This window comes from Triturus cristatus, chromosome 12 (genome assembly GCF_964204655.1).
Source record: "Triturus cristatus chromosome 12, aTriCri1.1, whole genome shotgun sequence".
Classification (NCBI taxonomy): Eukaryota; Metazoa; Chordata; class Amphibia; order Caudata; family Salamandridae; genus Triturus; species Triturus cristatus.
The window spans coordinates 658,558,653-658,582,573 of NC_140595.1; the positions used below are offsets into that span (position 1 = coordinate 658,558,653).

The following is a 23,921-nucleotide window of genomic DNA, read 5'->3' on the forward strand; positions in this document are numbered from 1 at the left end:
ATTAGTATATTTGATTTACTAGTAAGTCCCTAGTACAGTGCACTGTGTTCGCCCAGGGCTTGTAGATCAAATGCTACTAGTGGGCCAGCCGCACTGGTTGTGCCACCCACCCAAGTAGCCTTTCAAAGGTGTCTCAGACCTGCCACTGCAGTGTCTGCATACAGTTTTAATTGCCATGTCGACCTGGCAAGTGCACCCACTTGCCAGACCCTAACCTTCCCTCTTACTACATATAAGGCACCCATAAGGTAGGCCCAAGGTACCCCGATGGTCAGGGGGCAGTGCATGTGAAAGGTAGGACATGTAGTTGTGTGTTTTACATGTCCTGGTAGTGAAATACAGCCAATTTCCCTTTTCACTATTGAAAGGCTATCTGTCCCATAGTTTAACATGGGAGATGCCTTGTAACATCTTACAAGTGTAACTCTCCATGGACAAGATTGAGAAATGGAATTTAGGCTCTCTGTACTCAGAATTTGATAACACATCTTTTAGTAAAGGTGTTTTTTAAATTGTGTGTTTGAAAATGCCACTTTTAGAAAGTGTTGAAAAAAAACCAAGGGAACCCAATATGCAATCGGTCAGGGACCTTGGGCACGTAACTATTTCTACCGCTCCTTGAAGCCAGAAGCCGAAACTCTCTCGGGCACCGTAATCATGGAGATCGCGACCGCGTCTCCATCTTGATTTATGTTATTTTCTACATCAAGGCTTTTAATTATTATCGAGCGGTCCCAGAAGTCAAAGTATTCACTTGACTCCACACGGCAATTTTCAGCTCAACCAGCTGCCACCCTTTTCGCCCCAACCACTTTGGACATTCAGATCCTTGGTTTCAGATTTATGTATACAGGCATGCCATTTTAATGTCCTGAAGATGATCCCACCATTTATTTAAGGGATCGAAACGCCGTTGACACAATGTACACCATATGCATTCACTGTACTGTTATGTGAACTATGTAATGGTGTCCCTACGCTATTCTGTCTGTTTTATATTTAACCTCGTATGCAGACACGTTTCCTTTGCCTGAACCCTTTCTTTAACCCCTTTGCCGCGGCACGAATTTTGCCGCGGCTCTGGGGGGGTTTGGGGGCAGCGCGGCGCCGCCATGCTCGTGATGGAACCACTCCGTCATGAGCCACGGGCGCGCTGTGCTCATGACGGAGTGGTTCCGTCACGACTCCGCCCACTCGTGCTATTCGCCTGCACAGGCGGGGAATCAGCGCCGCGTGGGCGGAGCGGCCGCCAACGGCCGCAGCATGACGGAACCACTCCGTCATGAGCACACGGCGCCCGTGGCTCATGACGGAGTGGTTCTGTCATGTGCAGCGATGCGGTTAATGTTGTTTGTTTGTTTATGTCAGTAGGACGCAGGCTGTGTCCCACTTGGATTTTTTCCCTTACTTGTTATACATTTATTGCATATGAAAAACCTGTCCGGCTGGACAGATAATATGGCACTGATTGGGTCTATATTGATTCATACTGTACTAGAACTGTCTAGGGACCATTGTCTTTAGAAAAACATTTAGAAAATGAACATTTTCTTACTTAACCATCCTGTGTGCCTCTGCCTGTTGTGTATTCACTGTCTGTTTTTGGAGCGGCAGGAGCTGGGAATGTGCATTCACACTAGACAACTACAAGGGGGTTGAGGTGTGTCCTGCCTTTCCTGGGTGACTCATATCCAGGCTGAATAGATCTTTTTTGCATTTAGAGTGGTGGGAGGAGTTTCCACTGGAACCTGAATAGGCTGTGTCTGCTCTGCAAAATGCTGTCTCCACCTCCTGCAGTGAAGCTGGACCAGCGAGGACAGAACTGGTTTTCACTGAACTCAGAGCCTTTCTGCCTAAAACATCAAAGGGAAAAGTAGTATAAATATTGGATCCCTGACCCTAGAACTTTAGAACTCGTTTGGACTAAGGAAACTGTCAAGAAGAAGAGCTGGAGATGCTGTGAGGAGAAACTACAACTTTGCTGTGTGCTTTGCTGTGTTGACCTGCAGTGGCTGTTTCTGTCTTGGGCAGTGAAAGGACTGGACTTTCTGCAACTTATTTTCCTGAGTTTCTCCAAGGGCTTGAGGTAGAGCTTGCCCCCTGTTCAAGAAGTCTCAGGAACAGCAAAGATGACAAGATCATCTGCTACCAACACTGGGAACTGTGTGTTTAGTGCTGCAACAGAAGATAAAGCAACCCGACACCGCCAAAGATGCCGCTGCCAGCTCCTGACCTGTTGACACCATAGAGAGCACTGCCACGATTCGCACCGCAACCCTGGTCTCACCGATGACGATGACCACTGACAACCGTGACTGCTGCCGAGCTGCTGATTGCACCATGACCTGAAGGCACCGCACTTTGCACTGCCTTGCTTCACATCGCTGCCCGGGTATCCCCATCAATGTCGCTCCATGCCGACATTGCATAAGTTACTCGATGAACCACCCCATCCCACACCACAGCCTTGGCCACCAATGCTGGCACCATTAACTCCAGATCTTATCCCGACAACAGTGCATTACCAACAACGACTCCGCTGCTTGCACTGTGACCTGCCAGCACTACGACGAGCATCACAGCCCTGGTCTCAACTACGTCACTGGACGCCATCACTGACCCGCTGCCTGCCCCGCAACCTGATGGGACCACGCACTGCTCCACTTCACACCACAGCACCATATCCGTCGACGCCGGCGCTTCTGACTTCAACCTCACGTAGTTTGATCTGCAACACATGTGACTTCAACAACCAGACAACTCCTGCACCGACCTCAATGCCTGCTGACACCGCATCTTAGGAGATCAATTCCATGGTCCACGACACCCTGCATTTCCATGGTACTGTTTGAAGGGTGTGAAGTAAGGGTTGGTGCTAATGGTTGGGGTGATGGAGTTCCATACCTTGGGAGTGCTTCCAGAAAAACTGTGAGCATTCTTGCTTACTTTAAGGATGGAGTTTCAATGAATAAATTGTTGGAGCTGCATACGGAACCGCATCCTCTTGGGCTGGTATGTTTTTCAGCTATTCAGTTCAGTTTAAAATGGCTTGTGGGTAGCCAGCTGAGGGAGGCTAGAACTGTTGTGATTTTCTCAGACCTTTGAGTTTTGGTCACTAGTCTCCCAGTCACCTTGAGTGTTGCCCTAAAATGCGGCCATGTGAATATTGGACATGTTGATGAGTAACAAGTTTTCATAATCTGTTTATGAGAGTTCTAGGGACTGAGCCACAGTTTTAAAGTCCTTCTTGGGGATGAAAAGCTTGACTCTTTCAGTAGCGGCTGCTACCGGATGGGAGTGGTGAGGCAGGGGATGGGGGAGGAATGAAAAAAAGGACTTACTTAGAACGGCTGGCCGCCGCCTCTCCTCCTTCTTCCTATCTCCAGTCACGACCGCCAGTAGGAAGCACCCGGGCACACAGGCTCGCCTGATCCTATCACAACGTTGTGATTGGTCTGAGTGCCATGGTTCAGTGCTTAAACGGGGACAGGGAGCCTGTGCATGTTTCTCACCAGGCTGTGTAATGCCCTGAGTATGGGTAACCTAGGTACACTAATTATAATAATGATACAAATAATAATCATAACAATAATAACGCTTCCTCTTTTTTTTATTTTTTTTAAAGAAAAGCTAATGACAAAACCCCAGCGCTGAAGTTAAGGATTGAAACTCCCCCCCCACCCCAAATGGGAAAGAGAAAATAATCTGGTAAATCCAGTTTAGCATGGTAATCAGGGAAGCATGGATTAGGGTACTGCAGCCTAATTCCAAGTAGTTTATAACCCCTTCTTTACCTTTCAGCAAGAATACACACAACATCCTAGGCCACTACAGAGGACTGCCAGAAGGAAGACGAAGGTGAGGCACCCAAGGCAGAGAGTGGCCAAAAGTAGTCTCTCTCTCTGAACTTCATTACTCGTTCCCCTACGGGCTGATCCAGTCTTGAGTTCAGAACTGCGTTTTGACTGTGACTGTCTCTTGAAGGAGTTGGGACCCAGCTTCTTTGAACCCTTCCCACTCATACAGAATCACACAAATGCAATCAGGTTAGTACTCATCTGTGATACCCAAGAAACGACATTAGCACTGGGCTCCTGTCTAAGGGCCCATTCATGTTCCTATTATACAGAGCTGAGTCAAGCAACTTGAAGACTCTTACAGACTTCACATGAATGGACATGGGGTGATATCTGGATTGCTGGAGGCTGCTCATCTCCCTTAGACTGGGAGGAAGCCTGATAATGTTATCATGACCCTGTCTCTGCCCTATCTGGTTGCCAATCTAGACTATTCAGCCACACCATGCAGCATGGGGAGACGATAGGCCGGGCATGCTTGCTTCAAAGTTTTCCAGAGAGCATCAATGCCAATATATTGCAGATGGCTTAATCTTGGATGCCCTCTCCCTTGCATCAAGTGACCTATTTTAAAGAAGACCCCTCTCTCATCCTCAAGTACCCAGTTACCCTCATTAGATGAAAAGCATAGCATTGTGCATGGCTGGCAGAAGTGCTTTCCATTCGTTTGGAAACACAGAGCCACATTTCGGGCCCAAATCCATTTAGGCCTTTCAAGGGTTCAAGGACTAGCATGCGCAAAAGCACCTGGATTTACAGCAGGTCAAAACGCCTATTACTGTCCTGGCCCCATTTATGCTAAGTTAACAATGCTACTGTTTAAAGTTAGAGAGAATCCTTCCCCCTTATACCCTCCATAGGGACTCAATAGGGACCCAGTTCTGATTGTCTGCTTGAAGCTAGCAACCATGGCGCTAAAGCAAAATTGTCGAAGTCTTTTGGGTCTAACACTAAGACAATATTGCTGTCCTGCAATCTAATGCACTTGCCTAATTTAGCTCATGACCACCAATTCAGTGGAAGTAAATGTATTTGTAGTTTAAGGGTGAACTACCCCTAATGGTAGGCTAAACTGTGACCCCAGTAATGGGTGACACTGAAATCTTTCAACTTTCACCAATAGGAACTGTAAGATTGGTGCCTGAAGTGTAAAGTGGCCCCTTTACCTCATACGTAAAGAGGACTAAGATTTTGACTGCAGCTAGTACAGGGCCACGTTAGCCATGGATCAGCAGCTAAATTGGGCCGCAGTGCACAACACAGGCCCTTAAACATCACAGTATTTTCTCTAAAGTCTCTTTAATGGTTAAGGTTAGAGACGTTCACTAAATATAGGCCCTAAGGCACTTTTATGCCACTGGAGCATCATGAGGAACAGTGTGCTGCCCCATATTTAGGCCGCGTAAAGCCACCCTGGGTGATTTATCATGGCCTTGTAAATATGGCCCCTTTCAAGCATTATTCTGTTTAAAAGGGGTGTTGCTGTGGGTGTACCTATGCATCACCCATGGAATGTGACATTCCAAGATTTCCAAGGTTTCTTAAACCTGCAACTGTGTCAGATTCTAACACTTCCCCAGGGGAGGCTTTAAATGGTGCAATGAGGAGAAATACCTATATTTCTCCTCGTTTGTTGCCCTTTTTATGAAGCACACACAGCAGGAGGAAAATGCCATCAATGATTGTTTGGTGCCTTCCTGCACAAAAACAATCATCCCTGCAATGCAGGCGCCTTTGCACCATGGTGCAAGGGTGCCTGCATTGGCACTAGGCAGCGCAGAGGAACGAACAGGGATGCATCAAATTGCTGTAACTAGGACGCATCCCTGCACTTTTCTAATGCCTCAGCTAGGCACAGCAAGATGGCTTGCAGCGCTGCACTGTGTCATTTTCTAGTAAATATGCCCCTCTGAATGAAGGTGTATAGTGATAGTTTATTGTAATATATCAGTGCTTACTGCGTATGATAACTGTTGTGTTACACTACTAATGCGTTAAGGCATGACTACTTGAGCTGAGGAGGCCTTGGAAGCCCACCAATCCTCCTCTGACCAAGGGGCATATTCAAAAGAAAATGTCAGAGGGTGGAGCTGCGCCAAACTTGGCAGCGCTGCGCTCCGACATTTTCAAAACACAGGGATGCACCATATTCACAAGAAGGCAGCACACATGGAAAGAGCAAAAGAGGAGGAGAAAATGTATTTAATATCTCCTTGTTGCACCATTCTAATGCCTGGCATTCCATGGCGTTAGCGTTTGGTGCTGCCTCAGCCATTTAAATCTGGGGCAGCGTCAAAAAGCAATGGGTGTTGCTGTGGAGCGCCCATAGCAACACCCATCGCCTGCCCCTTTACCACACATGACTGCATCAGAAACGGGCATACTTACAAGGTGGCGTTAAAGCCATGCAAAGTGGCTACCGCCACCTTGTAAATATGGAAAATGGCACTGCGCCACCGGTAGCACTGAGGGCTTGTAAATATGCCCCTAAGTGTCTAGCATCCTGCTCAGTCAGAACTCATCCAGTCTCTCCTTTGATACTGCTAGGTGATGCCTAGAACTTCTAACTCCTCAAGAAAGCCTCAGTGTTTCTTAGCCTGGTTCAGTTCTAGCTTTACTACTTAAAATATTTGTGTTTTCCCAACTACCCGCACCAGTACTGTATCCACCCCCCTCTCCTCCCTGCCTCACTCTGTTATGCCAGAAATACTTTGCTTCACTTAAATAATGGCAACTAATATATTTTCATTTCATTTTGTTCATTCGGGTCTTGATTTATTACTTTAATAATAATAACATGTTTCTCATCGTTCCCTCCACTGTTCGGTGAAGAAGACATGCTGAGCCCTGCAAGCAGAACATGCGTCTCCTTTATAACTCTTAGAAGTGCATTCAGTGGGATGTAAAGGACGTGGGGCGGGGCCCGCAAGAAGAGGCGTGGCTATAGAATCATAGCTAGGAATCCTTTCCAAGAGGCGTGGTCTCTTATTAAGAGCGTGGCTTAAAATCTGTCAACTTAAATTCTGTGATTTACGCAGTGGCGGTCCGTCCATTGGGGGCGTTGGGGCGTTGCCCCACTAAGCACAAGTCACATTCATCATGCATATTTGGAATTTCGATCGCGAGCCTGCAACGACTCGCGCACGGCGCCGCACGCACTCGGAATCGGGATATGCCCGACTCAATGTGGACGGCACTGGGGGCGGGGCTGTCAGCGCGAATAGTGCAGCAGGCAGCAGCAGCAGTGTGCGCATGTCAATTTTTGGGCTAGTCATGACTGGCCCGAACATGCGCACACGCACACAATACCTTGACCTTCCCTCCTCCCCCCTCCTCCCCTAGCGACTCATTCTGAGGCAGTGTGGGTGTGGCGAGGCGAGGGACCGCAGCCCCCGGGTCTCATTATGGGCAGGGAGTAACCCTGCTCTTTGCCCAATCCTGTTGAAGTGCGCTGCTGATGCAGCGCCATGATTGGCTAAGACACCGCGCACGGCGCGCAGCCTGCAGGGTGCCGCGCGTGGGTGGTGGCCGCACTTGTATGATTGGCCTGATTTCCCGAGGCGTACGCTGATACGCTCGCTGACTCCTCGGCAGTTGGCACGTGTCGCTCGTGCGGCTCGTCCCCGCCTCGTGCCAGTGCTGCCACATGACTGGAGTCACGAGTCACTCACGGACACGGAGTCGAGGAGTCAGTCACGAGTCGCACTCGTCGACGTTACAGAAAGGTAAGAGATGAAATAGTGATTAGTGAACCTGTATGTTTACTTTTACTTTACCACACTCTTGTCCGAAGACTAGTAGTAACAAAGAGAGGGCTGTCCTTTCCGAGTTTCCGTAGCGTAGGAAGACAGGAAGGAAAGAAACTGCCCCCACCCCCGGCTTGGTACAGAAAGCGTCAGAATTCGGCTGTTCCGACTGGGAACCACAAAGTATGCTGCACCAATAGATACGCCTGAGGGCAACTACACCGGACGGCCCCCTCTCAGGTGAGGCCTACGCCTCCTAACCTGAACAGCAGCCTCCTATTCCCGGCTTTGCCCTGTTTTCCTCGACCATTCTGCAGGCCTGTGTTTGAGTCCAGGCAGTGAGTGTGGCGCTCGGTGTGACCTTGGTAGTTGGTAGACGCATCACTTCCCCCTCCACCCCCCCCCCCCACCCCACCTTCCCCACCAGTTGTAACTGCCATAATTTAGGCCCCCAATCCCACCTATATACTTGTACTTGATGAGGGAACTATGCTCCGGCATTGGAAGTGCCTCGTAGAGTCGTAGTAAAATCATTAGGAGCTAGGTGAATGGGGAGGGGTGAGGTCGTATTATTAACCCGATTCAGTGTGTGTGGGGGAGGAGAGGAGTGGGGAGGGGGCCTGCCGTAGATTGGATGTAGTGACCCGGGACACCCTGGTGGCCCGTGGCCGGTGCTTGTTACAGGGGATGCCGCTGTGACGCCATGGTGGGGCCTAGCGGGTGGGAGCAGGGGGCTCCGCGTATTCCCAGGCCCCGAGGAGGAACGCGGCGTGTATACACGACTCACCTGTTCACACTAAGTGACCCGTGGGGAGTGTGTGAAGAGGAAATCCAGTCAACCTGGCCTCGTGAATGGCCGATGGGTTTCAGACTGAGGCTGAGCTCCTAGCGGCTTGCAGAGATTTTCCAGCACACTCCTACTTTGAAGACATTTGAGGCCCAGCCTCTGGTGTTAGTGGGACTAAAATTTAAACTCTGTCTTGGCTCCAGGGCAGGCATCTTAACCAGCACAGACGGTGCACATGAGAGAAACTGCACGTTCATAATTGTGCAAGTCCGTTTTGTTGTAGTTTGCTATTTGTTAAACTCAAGATGTAGGATTTCCACACTACAGACATTTTTGCACTTAGCAAAAAGGAGCTGCAAATCGTTAACAAGACGTTTTCCTTATAAAGTTTTCCTTATAAATCCTTTCTTATGTGCAACAGATTTGATAAAGAAGTCCTTCTACATGTATATTGAAGTTGGTAGATCTTACTTATTACTTATTTAGCACTATTTTCACAACTCCTAAGAAATGTGACACGTTTTACTTCAAGCGTAGTCACTACTTTACATTTGCAAGGCATAATATTTTTTTCTCTATTTTTCGCTATATAAAGTAGTAAATAGTTTGAAATGTGCTTGGCCCGTGTGTTACAGTGGTGTAAAGATCACGTGGCCAGGAGCAGCAATGATGGTGAAACCGAATTTAGTTTTCTCTGCACCAGCGTAAAGTTTCTGCAGCCCAACCCCACTGCTGTGGTGGTACATCTGGGATGGCCAGAGTGCACGGAGTGTGGGGAGACTTAAGGAAGGACACACATGGGTGACAGAAAGCCTACAGAGCATGGAAGGCCTTGGTATAGGTGTTGTCCGTACACGGTGGAAATGCAGACCGTGCCAGCAGAGTTTTTAAGAATAGGATACAATGGACACATTACACCGAGGGTAAGACATCCAATGTGTGCGTGTATCAAGAGGATGATTTAAGAGCCAGTTATCTGGGATGTGGTGCCGCATGGTAGGAACAGGTTTGGGCTGCAACTAGCTGGTGCAACTTTGTTTGGTAAAGGTGGATATGCACTTGGATCAGGATTTGCATATGTTGGTGTGTACATTTAGACAGGGAAGTCCGTATGTGTGCTATTCACTGGAACACCCCAAAAATTAACGGAACGCTGAGGTGAGCGGTGTCTCAAGAAATCACTAGGATCGCTGATGAAGCACCAGGTCCCACTTTGGGCGACTTTAATAGAAGGTAAAATCCCTACTTCTCTGAGAGTCTGCAGGCACGATGCACCGTGGTGTTGGTTAAGAATAAACACCCATTTGGCTTGTTAGAGATTTTGACTATAAATGTCAGCTCTTCTTTCAGTTTCAGGGACCGCTAACCAGAACTACCCCACCCACTGCACCAATTCTCCATGTCATGTTTACTCCTGTCAGTGGTCTACTCAGCTGCTGCAGTTGTACTACCTCACAACATGGCTGCTCCCACAATTCGCTCCATGGTCCAAGCATTTGATGTACTTAGCATCAATCTTAGAGCTGAATAGGTAGCACGCTACCAATAAACGAAGCACTAACGCAAATCCTCAATGCCTCCATTGACTCAGCCACATTCCTTTAAACCTGAAAACATGCCTAACAACATGCCGATGCTCAAGAACCACCAGCCACTCTTTTGATAGTAAGTGCTGTGCTGTACACATAGAGGTGGGCGGATTTTTAAAGAAAGCTGCCCCACCAACATCATGTTTTTTAAATGCTCGACCACCTTTGCAAGGCAGACGAAATATTTAAAAATGGGCCTACTATTGGGGTATTAGCCCCAATTGTTTCTAATTCTTCCCGCACAGCAGACACTTTCCCACTGCTGCACTGGCCCATCATCACGGTCACTGACCTTTTCAGTCTGTTTATTCCCCTCTGAGCTGGAAACCCCCAGTGTTAGCATTAGGCTTCAGGGGAGTTCATGTACCTGATGCAGGTCACAAAATGCACATGAGGTCAGTGAGTCACTGCATTTGTCAGAGATCATTTTGTTAATTGAAGTTTGTAAGTAAAAATCCTAACATACAACAGTGAGCTATGAACTGTCATCTAAGCTGCATGCAAACTGCAAGGTAAAAATTGTAGCGTTATGTTTTTTTCCCCCAGTCTTTGTTTGATAATGATTACCCTAATCTTTCAAAAATAAATTGTTATATTTTTATTTTCAGCACCTGGTAAAGCCTGACAAGTTGCAACTGGAACCTTTACCTAATTTTTGGACAAAGAACAAGAGGCCCCAACCTCCTTTGCTGCTCTTTCATCCCAGCTACGACCCAGCAAACACCAGTGTTAAAGGTAAGGAAACTGATGATATTTTTATTTAGATTGGAGTTAGGGCTATGTTTCTGGTCACTCTACATGGTGGTTGGGGTGGGTGCACATTCTGTACATTGTACCCTCCCTCAGTGGATGGAATTTACTAATACTGAGCCTTAGCCCTGTGGTTTGGGCTATAACGGTTGTGAAAGGCACAATCTATTCCTTGCCTTCTTCAAGGCCCTCAAACAGTGTCTGTTTCAGTGCCTTCAGCAACCACTATGGCACACTATTGCGAAAATGCACAAGGTAGATGTATTTATACTGTAATTTGCAATTAATGCACCAAATCTTATACGTTGTACTTGGACTATTGACAGGCTTCTTTCATATTGGTAAGGACAACATCGACATGATGAATACGGTAGAACAATTAATTACACGGTCATTCCATGCACGGCAACTAGAAGACAAACTACAGATAAAGAGATTAGGACCTGATCGGCCAGACCTACAACTACAACAAGTTACCCAGGACAGAGGAAAATCTTACACACGTACATTCTCAAACACCTGGTACACAAAAGCTGAATGGCTTACAGGGTGTCCGACAAGAAACAAACTGTTCTGCTTCCCCTGCTTGCTGTTTACTGGTGATTTTCCTTGGACAAGAGAAGGAGTGATAGACTTGAAGCATCTGTCTGAAAAAATCAAGAAGCATGCACACACAAAAAAGCATATGGAAAACGTAACAAGACTGGGAATGTTGGGAGACACACCGATTGAGCAGCACATAAGCAGTGCATACCGCCAAACAATACAGAAACACAATGAAACAGTTGCTAGGAATAGGCACATACTATCAAAATTAATTGATTGCATTCGTTTCTGTGGTGCTTTCGAACTGGCATTGCGAGGCCATGATGAATCAGAAGATTCCACAAATCCAGGAATATTCAAAGGCCTTGTGGATTTAATAGCAAGCATAGACAAAGAAATGGAAGTACATTTAGCAACTGCTACAGTCTTTAAGGGCACCTCTAAAACTATCCAAAATGAACTCCTTGAGTGTATGCTCGAAATTCTGAGAAGCCATATTGTCCAAGAGTTGCAAAACACAGACTTTGTGGCTATTCAGGCTGATGACACCACTGATGTGGCCACACAAACACAGTCCGTATTAGTCTTTCGGTACCTGGACAATGACAATAATGTTGTGGAGAGGTTCTATGGTTTCACTCATTTAAGAGACTCTACTGCAGAAACCATTACTGCAGCTATACTGCGGCAACTCAACTTCATTTTTCCAGAGGTGCACCAAAAAAAAAAAATGATTGCACAAAGCTATGATGGTGCGTCCGTAATGAGTGGAAGCCTTGGTGGAGTACAGAAAAGAATTAGAGATGTGTACCCTTATGCTCATTACGTGCACTGTTACGCCCACCAACTTAATCTTATTATGCAGCAGGCAGTATCAAAGATCTCCGAGACACGAATTTTCTTTCTGGATGTAGGAGGCATGGCAGCATTCTTCTCACGTTCCCCAAAAAGAACGGAAGCACTTCAGGAGATTGTGGACAAAAGGGTTCCAAGGGGATCCTCAACTCGTTGGAACTTTAACATACGTACAGTGCAACTAATATATCAATATAGGGAGGACCTTGTGAAATGTTTTCATAATATAGAAGTCAATGACAGCTTTGATTTCAAAACTCAAAGTGAAGCCCGTGGCTTTGCTAGAACACTAGAAGATAGAGAGTTTCAGTTCTTTCTGTTTTTATTTCAAGACATAATGTCAGCTGTCGAAAATTTATACAATCAGTTACAAGCACGAGAGATCGATACTGTCTCTGTGAAAAGAAATACCGCTATGTTTGTCGAGCGCATAAGCATAGTGAGAAATGAGGTGGATAATTTAGACAGCAAACTGCCAGAGGCTTCAACTATTGGAAACCACAGGAAAAACATCACCACTCTGGTCCGAAATGCAAAGGAGATATGTGACATTGTAATTGTGCATGCACAAGAACGGTTTGCTTTCACAAAACATTTGGTGAGTGCCGCATTATTGGAAAGTCAAAACTTTGCAAAATATGGTGAATCCTTCCCTCAGCATGCTCTGCATGAGGCTGTGAAAGCTTATCCCATGCTCAACCAAGAGGACCTCAAAACTGAGCTGACTGTACTGTACTCAATGCCTGTGTACCGAAATGCCAGAGATGCCAGGGCTTTGCTGACTTTAATTTATAAACTAAATATGGAAAAGACATTTACAGAGACAGTGACTTTACTTAAAATTGTCATAACCACTCCTATGACAACAGCAGAGGCAGAACGATCTTTTTCCGCCTTAAAGAGGATTAAGACATTCCTAAGAAACACCATGCTTCAGGAAAGACTGAATGCTTTGGCAATGCTTTCTATAGAGAGCAAGTTAGTCCAAAATATCTCTGATTTTAACGTTCAAGTAATTGAAAAGTTTGCTGCTCTAAAAGACAGACGTGCTGAGTTTAGATACAAAAAGTAAACATATGTATGTTCAATGCTGCTAGTTTCCTACCACCTGTTTAGTTGTTTGTTAAATAAAAAACACCTGTGAGGTACTCAGAAATGCATTATATCTCAAAGTCTGTTATGAAGCTCTGTGGTTATACTGAATAAGCAGCTACCTATGTTATATGACATGATCTCTTTATTACTGTAATAACTGCACTTTCTTCATTGCTTTTATAACCTTTCTGCTTTCTCAAATTTGCTTGCAAATGCACCATTTTTCCACTCTTTTTTTCAAAATTTTCTCGGGGGGAGAACCCCCCCGAACCCCCCTTAGGTTGTTCGGGCTCGCACGCTACGCTCGCTCGCTATGCTAAAGTATGCCAAACATTTTACGCCCCACCACTTTCAAATGTCACCGTCCGCCACTGGATTTACGGAACGTGAAATGTAAACATGGACTGCATCGTTGACATTAATTTCGTAACAATGACTGCAAAAACACCTAAATAGCCAATCAATGTTTTATCTGTTAAGTTAAAGACCTGAATATAGCAGCCGCAGCCGTTGCAGTTAAGAGCGTTGGGGCTGGCTGGGGGGGATTTTGAGAGACGACCACAAGAGAAAATTAAATAAATCGTTTTCCCTCGTGGTCGTCTCTCGAAACCCCGCCCAGCCGGCCCCACCGGTCTTACTTGCAGCGGCTGCAGCTGGAACATAGGGCCCAATTGGGACCGATTTCAAAGTCTATTTTTAATCAATGCCGGGTCCGAGACCCGGCAGGATACACCTCCCTTAAAGAAGCTCCTAGGTGTAAACTTACACACGAACACTTTATTGCATGCCGTGAAATTGTTAGTGCTGGACAATGAAATGATGGAGGGGGTCCACATTGTCTAAGCTGGTTATGGTGACGGTCAAGGTCTGTATCTGGGGGAGTACCAAGGGTTAGCCCCAAAGATCTGATACTATAATCAAACTACATTACCACCTGGATCTCTAGGTTCAGGATTCCTAAATGTGAAAGAAATAGTGGCTCACACTTAATAGGTGATCGATCACACTCTAATCTTTATTCTTGAGAAAGAACCAGGAACCCTAATGAAACAGCTGCTTAATGCTGGTGGTTTCACTAGGGACCCTGAGAAAACAATTGTAGTTATAAAGGGGACATCCCGTGGCCTATGCGGATTGTTGGGTCACAACCATAATTCACTCTGGGAACGTCTTATATGCTCCTAATAGTCTTCATTTTGTATAGCACAAAGTTTTAGCTCTAAGAGTTACTCATCTTGGAGACTGGTGCATATCTGCCTTCCTGAAAGCCCCTAACTAATTCTATCACCTAAAAGTGCACAGACAATAGGCAGTGACATGGGTCACATGAGCTGGTGTGAGGCACTAATGCTCAGCTTGGCACACAGCTAGCTCCAAAGTCTTCTGGAGCCCTGCTTTTTGTATCTCTCGATTGGAGTCCATCCACTGGTTGGTAGCCCTAAAGCGCCCTAAAGTGGTGACCAGCCATGTATCACACACTTACTGTTTCATATAAGTTCTTGAATCCAGTTTCTAGAGACTTCTATTTGTCTATGGCTCTATATAGCAGCAAAGAGGGAGAGGATGTAGCCTTACGGCTAGAGTGGTCAACCTCGAAGCTGGGGAACTGGGTTCGAGTCTTGGCAACAACGCTCAACATCGTGTGATTCTGGGCAAATCACTTAATCTCCCTGTGCCTAACAAAAATTAATGTGTCATTCTGTAACAAAACTGATGCTCATGTAAAGGATTCTGATACCTAATATCTTTGGGTCTAGTTTGTGCTATATAAAACTCTAAAAAAAACAAAAAAAAATCCCTCAACCAGGAGCTCCCCAGGCAAAGTAGCAGCTGGTGTGAGGAGTAAACATGTTGCTGGTCTGCCCCAGTCATTAAGTCTACAAGGGTCCTATCCCTTCCAAAGAAAAATGCCTTCCCAGGTAGGGGTCTAACACAACTGTCCCCTTACTCTCCCAATCTTCTGAGAACAGGGCCAGAGACCTCCCCACATGTCATCAGATATCAGTCACTCAACACAGTTCATGATCAGCTGCTGTTTGTGAGGCAAACACCCATGCATTGAGCCCGAATGGATGGACAACTGCGCTCAGACTGCAGGCACAGTGAGGACCCTCGGGACCCCATGCACCCTGCAGGAATCTGAATTATTTGCACATGGAACCCCTGCGGGCTCATAGCTACTGACCTCAGGATCTTAACTCAGTGACACTAGGACCTCCTTTCTTGGGGTGGTGTCTGGATAGGGGTGGTTGCTGGGCTTGGCCCTCTCTGCAGAGTTATCCCCAAACTTTTTCACTTTAACCCACTGTTTCCTGAACCATTTTTGGGGGCTTTTAGGAATCTAGCACTGGTTAGCAGTGGTAAAGTGCACACAATGCTTGCCATCTCTTCTTTAAACATGGTAAGTTTAATTTACTGATAGGTCCCTAGTAAAGTGGTACTATAGGTACCCAGGACTGGTAAATGAATTGCTGCTAGTAGGCCTTCAGCATTTATTGTACCACCCACTTAAGCAGCCCTTTATAAACAAGTCTCAGACCTTCCATTGCAGTCTGTGTGTGCAGTTATAACTGCCATTTTGACCTGGCAAAATAATTATTTTGCCAGGCCTCAATCGCCCTTTTTAATACATATCGGTCACCCTAGGGTAGACCCCAAACAGCCCAGAGGACAGGGTGTATTCTATTTAAAATATTGTACATGCACATTTAATTTGTACATGTTCTAGTAGTGAAAAACTCCTAAATTCGTTTTTCATCCCTGCAAAACCTACCTCTCAAATAGGAGAACATTGGGTTACCTTTATTACATTTAATAAGTTATAAAGTCTTTGTGAGTGCAGGTATGAACGTTATGTCTGGCATATAAGAAATTTTTATTTAAAACCTTCTTTAAAGGAAAAATCACATTTTAAGACAATTCTAAAAATGCCACTTTAAGAAAATTGTCATTTTCTAGACATCTCTATAGTGGGAAGCTCCAGAAACTTCTCCCACTTCAAAGCTGGCACAAGGTATAAATATTGGACCCTCAGACCGAACTCTTCAGACAACTTCTGGACCAGTGGAAGACTCAGAAGAAGAGCTGCTCTGCTGCCCTGCTGTAAGTACTGCTCTGCTGTCCTGTTGCAGAAAGAACTGCCCAGCTGCTCTGATGAAAGAGGAACTGCTCTGGTGCCTTGCTGTCTGAGCAAAAAGGACAGATTTTATTAACTTGAACCCAGGACCAGCAGTGTGTCTCAAGGGGCTAGTTTTCTGGCCTCCTGTTCTGAGCTACAGGAATTTAACAGGCTCCACCACATCTCAATACAGGACCATGCATCGTAGTTCCAGTTTAGTGGCTGTGCACGCACCAACCCAATGTGATGCATTTTGACGTCGACAACTGGCTCAGCATGATGCAGGTCAATGCAAGGACTTCGCTTCTCAACGTACCAGGACACAAGGTACCTGTAACAGCAGACTGAGCGCTCTGCTGAGTCACAGGTTGCTGATATTGCCTCACCACTTAGCCTCCAACAAGTAAGTGAGTTTACTCATTTAGGGATCAATTTCCCTTTTGAGCAACTTGACCCCATTGCCCTTGTTGATGGGGTAACACTGATGACATCTTGAGGCTTCCTGGACAAAGGGAAGCCATAAAAATACAAGGACTTGCTCACCCATTCATATTTGGCTTCCGGGATTGGGGAAACCAAGGAAATAGAACAAGCATTTGCAATGCAATAGGTCTCGCAGTTACGAGAGTTTAAGCTATTGGTATTGTAAATAACAATTCCTTTTATTTATGTTTTTAAAAAATAAATCAAAAATAAAAGGCATTGTTATGTGCAATGCCAATAGCTCAAACTCGCGTCAACGCGAGACCTATTGCATTGCAAATGCTTGTTATTTGATGCTGATGGGTACGAGAGGAGGATGTGAAATCAAGAGCATTGAAATGTGCTGGCTATTAGGGATCATTCCTGACGAAAGTCCCCCACTTGGTTATAGAGCCGCCACAAATTGCTCAAGGGACTTACAAGACCCTTTCAGCCATCATTGCGATAGATTGTTTTTTGTATTTGTCATCCCGAGTGGGACGGGGATGCCCAGACGTGGGGCCTGTGCTCTCCATGCCACTGGAATCAAGCTATCCTGGCTGAAGAGGGGTGAAACCTATGACATTGTTCTGCATTCTGTCCATCAACTGTTGTTTTTTGCATCATTGCGATAGTGGTCATGTGTGGATTGAAAAATTACTTTTAAATAGCTTATTTATTTATTTGGAAGTGTACCGTTTTATTGGTATGCTTGGGCCACTCACTGTCTTTTTTTTTTTTTTTTTGGGTCATGGTATTCTTTTAGAATACATTGTGGGGTATTCCACGTTACTGAAGATGAAGGTGTCCAAAGAAGGTTGCATCACATGATTGGTTGTGTTGTAAGGTTGCAGACCCCTTTGCTCTTCCCCTTAATCAAAGTAATTGCATTCCAAATCCAACGGGGTATAGCTATTTAAGTTTTTCTTTGTCTGCCAATGAGTTTGAACTGTCAGAGAGACGGTTTGCCTGTAAATAATTTAAAGGGAAAGCCACCTTTTAATAAATGCCACCCAGGGGTGGATGGAACATCACATACCAAAAGCATATGGGTCAAAACCATGCCAACCAGTAAATGATTTGCTGATTGTCATTTTAGGCGATCCTTATTTGTAGAAATTTCGATCTTCGTGCTGTTACTAGAGGGGGACAAGCCAGCAAATGAACAAGGAGAGCCGAGCCAGAGCTTGGATTGAGGAGACAAAGATATTAACCAAATACCAAGCAGGGTTTAGGTCTAAAATCAGCACAGTCGATCAGGTGTTCAGGTTTATGTGCATTTGCTGGAAATATATTAATATTAGGAAGGGTAGTCTTTATGTGGCGTTTATGGACTTAAGGGCTGCCTTCGACCTTGTTCCTCGTAAGTTGTTGTGGTCTACGTTAAGGAAAATGAAGGTCCCAGGTGAGCTACTTAATGAACTCATTAAGTTACATACAGGGAATTATGCTACAATTAGATGGGGGAAGGCTGGTGAATTATCAAAAGCCATTCCTGTAGATCGAGGCGTACGCCAAGGCTGCGTTTTAGCCCCCACACTTTTTTTGCTGTATGTTAATGACATTCCAAGCTACCTAAGGAATTGTGTCCATGACTCCCCGAAACTGGATGGAGAAATAATTACGTCCCTATTATTTGCTGACGATACTATTCTTATTTCTCAGACCCCGAGAGGTTTGCAAAATTTGGTTAACTCCTTCCAAAGTTATTGTGTGGAGAAGGGGTTAGAAATTAATCCTACTAAAACCAAATATATGGCTATAAATTCCAAAAAAACCCTCAGGAAAAATCTCTTTCTAGAGAATCGTATATTGGAACAGGTAGGAAGTTTCAATTATCTGGGTCTGACGCTGGATAGTAATTTGACTTGGAAAGGACAGCTGAATAAAAGCACATTATTGCTTAAACAAAATTCACTGCCCATCTTAAAAGTGCATGGCGCAAGCTATTCTAAAGCCATTTCTCCAGCACTTGAGGTATTTAAAGCTAAAGCCCAATCGGCTGCCCTCCATGGTGCTGAGGTATGGGGATATTGTAGTACCAATAAATTTGGGAAGGCAGAAAACAATTTTGTGCGTAGTCTACTTAAAATACCGATTAGAACCCCCGTTGTCCCCGTATTTTTGGATATTAATCTTAAAAGAACAGAGCACTTAGCATCATTGAGACCACTGTTGTATTGGGTTAGGGTTTGGATAACCCCAGAGCTGAGGGATTACAAGTTTGGCTTGATCGAACTAATTAAGATTGACGAGTACCTGAAAACCCCGTGGCTGAAGTATATATGTATGTGGTTTAAGAGACTAGGGCTTTTACATTTTTGGGAGGAGCCTCAGAATATGACTCAGCTCTCCAAAAAAATTCCAAAGGATACTTTCTGGTCTTATGTTAACGGTGAGCTAATCCTTGGATCTACGATTGGCACATTGACCCAGAAATTCCTAAATATAAAAGACACATCCAAATTTGAAGAAGTTATGGATGAGATTGCCCCTCCACTAGCAAAATCACTATATTTGCAATTCAGGTACGGTGTTTTACTGATCAGCGCTTACACATGTAGGTGGGTCGGGGAAAATGGTTTGGATCTGTGCACCTTGTGTTCATTAGGGGCTAGGGAAGATGATGCTCATCTACTCTTCTTCTGTCCGGCTTATAAGAAACCGAGGCTCTGTTGGATCAAACCCCTTTGTAAACACGTGGGGGTTAGGTCATACAGAGCAGCGGAGCGCATATTAAAATCTGACACCTCACAATTAGTGGTATTTGGTATAAGTAGATTTTTATTTAATGTGTATATTATTAGGGAACGGTCTGGTCATAAACTGTAATTGCGGGGGGGGGGGGAATTTATTGATCTCCCCGCTGTATGGTATTATGACATCTAGTCTACCTCAGTTTTTAGATAATGGTCTGGTTTTTAACTAATTTAATATTCTTATTTATATCTTATATTTGGTATTGCCTAATTCATGGAGATAAAATCACCTTATGTCTATTGTATATAATGGCTTTGTATGTAAATGTTCATTTATTGTTGCCTTTAGCTTTTATGGTCTTAAGCCGAAATAAAGTATTGACTGACTGACTGACTGACTGATTGAATTCTATCTGAGCAACAGGGTTGAGTTTTTTCAGATCGGAACCTCCTCCTTAAAGTATTTTATGCTCTCCTGTGGTGTGCCACAGGCTCTTCATTAAGCCCCACTTTGTTCAACCTCTATGTGACGCCCTTGGCTAAAATAATCAACTGGAGAGGGATGGCTTCCGGGTACCGGGTGGCATGGTCCACCAAGACCAGGATGAACCTGTTGCCCATGGTTGTCTTGGGAACCAGAGGCCCCAATTTGTCAATGCCCACCCTTTCAGAGTGGGTGCTGACCACAGGGAAAGGCTGGAGAGGAGCCTTGTGCTTCCTCCCACTCTTACCACTTGCCTGGCAAGTCTGACAGGTCCTGCAATGAATATCTAAACTCTTGCACATTTGGGGCCAATTAAAGTGGGTGACAAGCCTTTCAAAGGTCTTATCCTGCCCCAAATGTCCTGCTAAAGGCACATCAAGAGCCAGCCCCAGTAGGATGGCTCTGTTGCACTGGGGTACCACCATAACACGGGTTGACCCAGGCTTAGCAACCTTAGGCTCACTATACTGGAGACCATTCTCCCAGTAGATCCAATGTGATCCAAACTGATCACCTGCTGCCTGGTTTGCAGACTGTTGCCGCAAACCCACAAGACAAGGGCACTTCTTCTGCTCCTCACAGAACTCTTCCCTGGAGGGTCCTCCTTCCTGCTGCCAATGGGTCAGCCCAGGGAGGTCCCCCAGTTCAGCTACTTGCTCCCATGCAGGATCCAGGGCATCCCCCTGAAGGTCTGCCTCCTCCTGGATCGTGGGAACGGTGGGGGTGGGTTTTCCGCTCCCCCGGCCTCTTCTCTTTAAGGCAGGCACCTGGGCCACTCTTTCAGGCTCAAGGTCCTCTTGAACACCCTTACTGGATGCCATGGACCGAGTGGTCCCACACGCCCACTCAGGCAGACCCAGCATCTCCAAATGAGCACTTCTATCCACCTTAGCCTAAGGGGAACTCTCCAAATCATTACCCAACAGACAGTCAACAGGCATGGCTGGCCTCACAGCTACTTGAAGGGTACCTGAGACTCCCACAACTCAAAGGGAACCTGGGCCACCTTGCAGTGGCTCTCTGTGTTGTCAGCGGCAACAACAGGATAAAATGCATTGGGGACCACCTGCTCTTCAGACACCAGCCGACAACTGAGCTGGTACACTGGCTCTGGTGTCACTAAGAGCCTCCACTCTATGGCCATTGATGGTCACCCATTGCCTGTATTGTTTAGTGTTATCAGTCAGTTGGGTCCTGGGGACCACCTCACAGTCTCCTAAGGAGACTAGGGACATCTCTGCGGGACCCCACCTACCTTGGGCACCCATCTCCTCACCCAGGGCTACCCTAGCCATCTACCAGTGGGTGCTGTTTTTTCTCTCAGGGGGCACTTGGGATCATAGAAACAGTGGCCCACCTCACCACACTTTAAACATTTCGGGAGTCCCTTGTGAACAGGTTTACCTGTCGGGCCCCTGACGTCTTCTCAGGGGGAGGCTGGGAACCCTTCCCTTGTTTCCCTTGGGGATTACTTTGGGTCCCCTTCTGGAACTCCCTCTGTTTACCCTTGTCCCCCCCACTCTTCTGCTGGGGACCCTGCACACCTTTGGTGAAGTCTCCCACATGACACTTGTGGACCCGGGCACTGACCCAGCTGTCCGCCTCCTCAGCAAGCTTCCTAGGGTTAGTGAGCTTGCTATCAATAAGGTGCTGGCGTAGCTCTGGAAACCAATTACTAGACAAGTGCTACCATGCAAAAAATCATAGAGCTCCTGATAATCATTCACTTTGGTTTCACCCAACCATCCGATGCTCTGCAAAAAAAAGTCACATATTCTACCCAAGTGCTAGACTCCAGTTTCTTACAATTCATAAACCTTTGTCTATAAAGCTCAGGGGTCAACCCATACCTGGTCATTAAGGCTTCCTTCATGTGCACATAAGAATTCTGATCCTCAGGAGGCAAATCCAATAAGGTATCCCGCCCATCACTAAGGAACCGCCCCCACACCCCGCTCACCAATCCTTCTTAGGTACCTGGTGGGAGGTCATAGCTACCTCATAAGCCTTAAACCATTGCCCAATATCTTCATTCTTATGAAACTCCTTAATGACATCCTTGGGAATAAACACTCTTGTTTCTACAGGCACGGATGGTGCGCTGCCACCAGAGGGAGACATTTCTAAACTTTTAGCTTTCAATTCCAATTCCTTCAACATCCTCTCATGCTCCAAATGCATTCTGTTTTCTTCCAATGCCAACTTCTTATTCTCCAACTCCATCTGACTACCTAGTTGGAGCTTGGTCAGCTCCATCTTATGCACTCTCTCTCTCCCTGTCCTCCAACTCCCTTGGGGACGGGTCCTTTGAAGAAACACTGCTGCTTGCTCTGGAAGGCACTTACCTCCCATCCATGCCCACTGGCCCCTCTAAATTTTCTGCCTCCTCCCTAGTGCCTTGAGACCCTTATGGGGGAGTAGTTGTGCTTAACAAACACCTGATTGATTGATTGTTTAGGCTCTTCAGGAAGCTCACTGGCATTCCTAGATTCTACCCAGGCCTTCAGCGCCTTTTGGTATTCCTCTTTCCTGGTGAGGCCTTTCATAGAGATTTTAAATTTCCGGCAAGCAGCTTTGAGGTGAGACACAGTGTGGGTGTCAATCCTATCTTCTTCAAAATCAATGTCAACAGATGCAATGGATGCTGCTTTGCTCATGGTGAAAACAGATGGCGGTTTGCAAAAAGAAATTCCAAGGAAAATTCTACCAAAAATGTATGTGGTCGCGTTAAGGTCTGCACTCACTAGTAGTGTACACCAATCACTGTATATGAGTCACAAATGCAAGTCCAAATCCTCACCGCTGACCACCAATGTTAGAATTGGGGGTCTCTAGTTGGAAGATGCAGGTACCTTTGTCCAAATAGGGACCCTTGCTTCTAGTCAGTGTAAGGGGGCTAGACTCCTAAATAACCCCTGCTCACCCACTTGGTAGCTTGGCACGAGCAGGAAGGCTTATCTCAGAGGCAGTGTGTAAAGCATTTGTGAACACATACAGTAATACAGTGAAAACACTACAAATGGACACTAAACCAGTTTAGAAAAGTAAGTAATCTTTACTAGACTTAACACAAGACCAAACAACAAAAATCCACAATACTGTAATCAAAAATAAGTCTTTAAAATGGTAGAAAATAGCTTAGTTCAATGTAGATGGTAAATGTGACACTTTACTCTCAAAGTACCTTAGATGTGTCACACAATACAAACAAAAGGGTCATAGGGAAGGTGATGCTTTGGTTCCTTGCTTCTGGGGAGGTGATGCGTCGGTTCCTTACTGCAGCGCAGGGGAGGTGATGCATCGGTTCCTTACCAGAGAGGAGGTGATGCGTCGGTTTCTTACTGCGTTCCGGTTACAATGCGACAAGATGGCGACTTGATGCAATGCGACGATCTGGTGCGATGCGACAAAATGGCGTCTTTGATGCAATGCAACAATGTTGGATGCGATGCGATGCATGGCTGACAGCCGTTCTGCGAACTCGGTAACTTCTGAGCCGTGACAGTCCCTGCGACACGCTTCTCCGGTGATCCGACGGCGACCTCTGCGGCGGCGATGCTCTTCTCCAGTGATGCGACACGCATTGCGATGATGCGACGGCGAACAGCTGCGGTGGTGGCACACTTCTTCAGCAATGCGACGGCAACTGCTGCAGCAGCGACACGCTTCTCCTCGTTGCGTCACTCTTACAGCTCCCAGCGACATGCAGTCTTCTCAGAGAGCCCAAACAACAGTAGGCACCTCTCTGCAGGTAGAATCCCCAGCAAGGGAATTCAGGGGAGCTGGTGGTATCCCTGAGACTTCAGGCAGGAGGAAAGCACACTTCAAGCCCTTGGAGATTTTTCTTCAAGATGATGAAAAGTTCACTAAAGTCCTCTTCTCCTTTCCTTGGCAAATAAAGTAACCACTGCAGGCCAACCCCAGAAATAGCAC

General features: G+C 46.0%; 1 long non-coding RNA gene across 1 annotated transcript in view; it reads left to right on the plus strand.

Moving 5' to 3' along the window:
- The window catches only part of LOC146776492 (uncharacterized), a 73,892-nt gene that overhangs the window by 44,765 nt on the left and 5,206 nt on the right, over window positions 1-23,921 (plus strand). The window contains exon 2 of the long non-coding RNA XR_014972377.1: window positions 10,588-10,714. This is a non-coding gene — a long non-coding RNA (uncharacterized LOC146776492). The remainder of the gene's footprint in view (window positions 1-10,587; window positions 10,715-23,921) is intronic.